Below are 6,485 nucleotides of genomic sequence, written 5' to 3' on the forward strand. Positions count from 1 at the left end.
TCACCACCAAATCCTTTTTTGGTAATATTTAGTGGAACACATTTTGGGGAAATTTTTGGAAACATATTTCTCAAAAACACCTCCCAGCCTTATAGGTTTTTCCAACTAGTTTTTCTAGACACAAAACAGTCACTCTCACTCTTGTAAGTGGTCTTCCATCCTTATCTTTCCCACTGGGGAGTAGACTAGGTAGGAAGCGTGACTCACTTGCATGAAACGTGTGACCACTAGTTGTTTGACTGCCCCAGGCCCTAGGAAGCTCTGGGTTCACCTTCTCCATGGGTCTGCCGTTCCTTAAAAAGAGTAATGACAGTAATAAGAACAACACTCGTAAAGTGCTCTACAGAAGGTCTTCATCTACAGTAAGTCATTGAACCCCTTCCACCACACAGTCTCCTGAGGTCGGTAAGGGTAAGTACTGTTACAGTCATCCTCACTTTACGTGTGAGAAGTACCCTGGTGTGCAGTGCTAAAGCGAAGACTCCTGGATCTCCTTACTTATATGCCCTGCCGTCTTCTCTGTGTTGCATTCTGATGTAGAGTTTGCTCCCCAAACTGACCCTTGGTACCCTTCTACCTGCTTATTCCTCTGAGGGCTCATCTTGCTCTTAACGGACACCCAACACATCGCAGCCTCTGCTTCCCAAACCCACCCAGCCACTTTATATGGGAGCAGAGAGTGTGGCAGCGGGGCTCCAGGAATTGTGGGAACAGCCGGAATGTTCTTTGCTCCGTTGGACTCTGGTAGGAGGCCTGGCCTCCGAGCTCTGCAGCTTCCCGTCTAGCATGCTGTGCCAGCTGGGCTTGGGTCTGAAATGTGCATAGGTGTTCTACATAAAAATACAGTGTTCAGAAGAGGTGTCCTCAGCAACAGGGAAACGTCTTAGGTCAGGAAGGAGGCACTGCAGTATGAAACAATTCGCTTGGGAGCAGTGCTTATCGGCTGGCTGCGGCTACCTTCTTTAAGCTGTCTGCTTCCTGAAGTCCTCTTTGGCCTTCTTTACTTTCTTTCCAGATGAGAGGCATTATGGTTCTTCTTGGGTAACATTAGGGAGGTGGTCAAAGCCGCCAAGTACAGGCTGTTGTGTTCCAAATGCAGGATGACCACCACTGGTCAAGAATTTCCATCCCCAAACTTTAGAGTGATAGGAAAGGGTAGTTATCAAAGAAGCTAATATGACAAACAGCTTGTGATATTTTACGTATTTGCTGTTTTCTCTTTCATGTGCTGGGTTGCCTGAAACCAAACCACATTCTAGTTTTTGTACTTAAAAGTCATTATTCTAATAGCTTGAGACTTCAAAACTTTTTGTTTTTTTAATGTAGCAATTGGTTGATTTTTACTGGACCTGATGGAATGTCATAGCGCTCCTGTGTTTGAGTTTCAATTATAGCATACCCTGCTCAGTACTTGATTGTACCTGTCTTCCTGGGGATCTGTATACAGCCATGAACATCTGACTGCTTTATTAATTCTTTTCTTGTAGTTATGCTTGAGATTTACAGATTGAAATATATGTATATATTTTAAAGATTTATTTAATTAATTTATTTTTGGCTGCATTGGGTCTTCGTTGCTGCGCACGGGCGTTCTCTAGTTGCGGCAAGCGGGGGCTACTCTTTGTTGCAGTGTGCGGGCTTCTCATTGCAGTGGCTTCTCTTGTTGCGGAGCACAGGCTCTAGGCACGCGGGCTTCAGTAGTTGTAGCACGTGGGCTCAGTAGTTGTGGCTGTGGGCTCTAGAGCGCAGCCTCAGCAGCTGTGGCCCACAGGCTTAGCTGCTCCACGCCATGTGGGATCTTCCCAGACCAGGGCTCGAACCCGTGTCCCCTGCATTGGCAGGCAGATTCTTAACCACTGCGCCACCAGGGAAGCCCTGAAATATATTTTTTATTATAAATTTCATTTTACATTTCCTTTACATTACCCTGAGGGCATTAAATGGATCTTTTAAACCTATGTCTGTTAAGCAGGTTATTTATAATGACCTCAGGGCAGTAAAAGTGGGTATAATGCGTGTTCATTATAAAAAAGGAATGTTGGGTCTATTAGGGGTGAGAACTGTTGTCCTTTGGTTAAGGATGAAACCCACAATGAAGTGATGGGGAGAGCAAAGATAGGAGGCAGCCCAGATCTTCTTGGGTTCATTTGTGCCTGTTTTTACATTGCTTTTTCCTAGCAAAACCCTACTATGGATTCATCCAGTTAGTTACCTTTACAAACTTTCGAGTCATAGGAAATGGGCTGGAACCATGGGGGTGAATCATATAACCTATGGAGAATGTATAGAAGTAAAATAAGGTCACAGCGGAACCCTAGCAAATACCTTCAGCTGGGTTCTAAAGGAGGTGATGCCCCTGAAGAAATTTTAGAACAGGCAGAGAAACACAGGAAGGTCTAAAGAGATTGGGGCCTCATACAACACTCATACAACCGCTGGGGAAATCACACAGCTGCAGGGTGGTGCCACTACGCTCGCCTCTGAACTGGCTCCTCAGAGCTGTTGGGCCATCCCATCATATGCCCCTCGTCCGCTCGCACTCATTCCCTATAGCTGGTAAGTTTCACCGTTCTTTTGTTTTTTAAAATTTATTTAATTTTTGGCTGTGTTGGGTCTTCGTTGCTGCCCGCAGGCTTGCTCTAGTTGCAGTGAGCGGGGGCTACTCTTAGTTGCGGTGCGCGGGCTTCTTACTGCGGTGGCTTCTCTTGTTGCGGAGCACGGGCTCTAGGCACGCAGGCTCAGTAGTTGTGGCTTGTGGGCTCTAGAGCACAGGCTCAGTAGTTGTGGCTCACGGGCTTAGTTGCTCCACGGCATGTGGGATCTTCCCGGACCAGGGTTCAAACCCGTGTCCCCTGCATTGGCAGGCAGATTCTTAAACACTGCGCCACCAGGAAAGCCCTCCCTGTTCTTTTAAAACCAATTACTCCATACCTCTCACTCTCAGCAGATGACTGTATTCCTACTTCAGAGTGAAAATCACACTAGGTGGGGAAACCCCCAGTTTCTTGTCTTCCACCTACTGAATCATCTACATCCAGCCTTTACACTTTTGTTCTTATCACAGTGGAAAAGGCAACCCTCCTTCCATGGGAGTGTCATTTGTCCACCTGTGTGGTATTGATATGCCTCACCTCTTCTCCCAAGGGTTTTCGCTCGTGTCTTTGGCCTCTCCTTCTCTAGTGGCTGTATGTGATGGAAAACTTTACATGTTAAGGAGACCCTCCCTGAGCCTGATGTCCCTTTGCAGCCACCACTTTTTTTCTTCTTATCAAACAAGCTTCTTGAGAGTTGTCTACCCTTTCTGTCTCTACCTCCTCCCTCATCCACACCTGAATCCTTTGCCACATGACTCCTACTGCCAGCCATCTGCTGATGATTTTCTTGTCAAGGAGACCGAAGATCTCCAACTTGCTAACTTTTTTGGTCTTTGTTTGGCTTGATCTTTATGTTACAGTTGGCAATGTTGAGTCCACTTCTTTATGTGTTCTTCTCTTAGTTTTCACGGCCCCAATAATCTCTCTAGGTTTTCCTTGTGTTTTTCTGCCTATTCTAAAATTTCTTCAGGGGCATCTCTTCCTTCAGAGTCCTGTGGAGATGTTTGCTAGAGTTTCATTGTGACTTTCTTATTTTACTTCTGTGTAAACATCCCATGGTGTTCCACTTCCATTTATAACACCCAAATCTCTATCTCTGGCTCATTCTGCCAGCACGTATAGTCAACAGACAACTGGGCATTTCTACTTGCTGTCTCCCAGGTCTGCTTATATAGTCAGCAAATGGTGCCCACAGTTCACCAAGTGTATTATTTTATAGGGCTTCCACAACAAAACACCACAGACCAGGGGGCTTAAACAACAGAAGCTTATTCCCTCGCAGTTCTGGAGGCTGGAAAGTCCAGGATCAAGGCGTTGGCAGGTTTGGTGTCTCCTGAGGCCTCTCTCCTTGGTTGCAGATGCCACCTTCTCACTGTGTCCTCACGTGGTCTTTTCTCTGAGCATGTGCGTCCCTGGTGTCTCTTCCTCCTCTTATAAGGACATCAGTCATATTGGATTAGGGCCCCACCTTTATGACTTCATTTAACCTTAATTACTTCTTTAAAGGCCTAGCCCCAAATACAGTTGCATTGGGGTTAGAGCTTCAACATATATGAGTTTGGGGAGAACATAATTCAGTCCATAAAACAGTTACCTGAGCCAGAGCTTGGGGTTCATCCTTAACTCCTCCCTACCCCGTGTCTGATTCACCACATCCTGACAATTATATTTTTATATTTTTTGAACCCATCCTTTTTCCATTTTTCTGCCACTTCACGTCTTTGAAAATTCATTCATTCATTCAGTATACTCTCTGGATACCCATTATATACTAGGAAGGCAGCCAAAGAAAGCTAAAAAATATAAGATTAAGGAAAGTATATGGAAGGAAATGATAAAGATAAATGCAGAAACAAATTAACTGGCAAGATCAAAAGTTAGTCTAAGAGGGTTTTTTAAATAATGAAAAAGATATATACCTGGAAAATCTAATTAATAAAAGACAATAAATGAATAAAGGGAACAGTTAGGATTTTAAAACTATAAGATGTTACCCACTATCAATGTATCTGAAATTCAATGATAAAAAGAATTTTCTGGAAAATTGAGTGTAATTCACTCAAGAAATAAAATACTGGAACTGGCTAAAAATCAAGAAATGAAATTTAAAAGCTACTGAGGATGTATCTCTAACAAGGCTCTGGGTTCATATTGTTTACTGGTGAATTCTTGTTATTAAAGGATTCAGTGATTCCTTTCATCATCATAGGCTGAACAGGTTTTTGTAAAAAAAGAAGGAATGGAAAACTCAATTTTAAAAAAATGTTTCTAGGGAATTCCCTGGCGGTCCAGTGGCTAAGACTCTGCCGAGGGTCCGGGTTTGTTTGATCCCTGGTCAGGGAACTAAGATCCCGTAAGCTGCCTCATGCGGCCAAAAAAAAAAAAAAAAAAAAAAAAAGTTTCTAGTTGAGCCTTATTACCAAAATCTAACAAAGATAGGTTTTTTTCTCTTAATCTGGTTTATGAATATAGACGAAAAGAATTCTATAAAATTAGATATACAATCCTAATAAAATCTTTTAGGAAGCTAAGAAAAAGATGCTTCCTTAACATGATAAAGTACTATATATATTAAGTCCAGGGCCCACATTGTCATTTCAGTAAATACACCAGGGTGTTCCCACTGAAGCAGTGGTCATGCTGTGCTGCTGGCCGTTCAGAATGAGATGTGAACTGAATGGTGATGGTGCAGGGAAAGCGCCCTTCAGTCACCTGACAAATTTCTTGAACACCTGAAGTCTTGGGTGAAGCAAGGCCAGTGAGAGGCAGTGTGCCCTGATGGTTAGGGGAAAGAGACCTGTAGCAGGCAGTGTGACCTGCCGCTCTGGCCTCTTCCCTCTTCTGCAAAGGGAGCAGAATAGCAACACCCCTTCTTAGGGGGATCGTGAGGATTACAGGAGGCAAAGCCAGACTTGCCATGAGCACAGGTGTTAGTGGTTGTTAACTGATGTTCGTATTTTTGTTGTAGATGTTTGGGTTCCACTAGTGGTCAGGATCATAGCACACTTCATTTCAGAACGCTCTATCTTGATGATTTTGGGTTAGAATGGAGATCTTTCAACAACATGGACCCCGGGAAATAGGCTGATAGCTCTGCAAGCCCAAATCTGCCACGTCCCAGTGTTCTGTCGCTGTACTGTCTGGTACTCCCTCCTCCCTCCTCCCCAAGCCCTGCACCCTCACCTCCTTGCCTCTCCCTTCCCCCGCTTCCCCCATGCCTACGTCGTCTCTCAGCCCCTCCATACCTCCCTGCTCTATGGCGGCAGCCTCTCCTGCAGTCAGTGCAGCCTCCCACTGCCTCCCAAGTCCTCTTTCAGTGTTAGTCCTTGCTGCACACTCTCCAGCGTCCTCCCCTCCATGAAGTCCAAGTTTGTCAGAGCTTGAGAAATCCCTCAAGCTGTGTGTCACGTGTCCCTCTTCTCCTCACCCCAAGTCTCCAGTCTCCCTGAACTGTTGTTCAGAAAGCACCATGCCCATCTGCCCCGTATGACCTCTTTGCCTTTGTGCTGTTTGCCTGGGTTTCCTTCCTCCCCTCCTCCTCGTCCACCCGGCACATGCTCATCCATGAAGCCCTATTGTAACCTCTCGTTGCCGAGGGTAATGCCTCCCTCCGCACCATTTGGTGCCCCACATATTTTTCTGTGCTCCCGCCTGTTGCCTGCAGTATAGTCCTGTGTTCTGTCATCTGCACCCGCTGCCAGAGTGTGAGCTCTTCCAGGGCAGGGGCTGTGCTCTCCTCTCCTGTCTGCGTTGCCTGGCGCGGTGCTCAGCACGCAGAACAATGCCTGTCCTATGGGAGGGAACTAGCGGATGCACAGTCTGGTCCTGCTGCGGGTGGAGGGTGGCGCCTGTGGTTACCCAGAGCTCCGGGGAGTGGGAGTCGCACTTTGC

The sequence above is a fragment of the Balaenoptera physalus genome (assembly GCF_965194825.1).
Source record: "Balaenoptera physalus genome assembly, chromosome: 6".
NCBI lineage: Eukaryota > Metazoa > Chordata > Mammalia > Artiodactyla > Balaenopteridae > Balaenoptera > Balaenoptera physalus.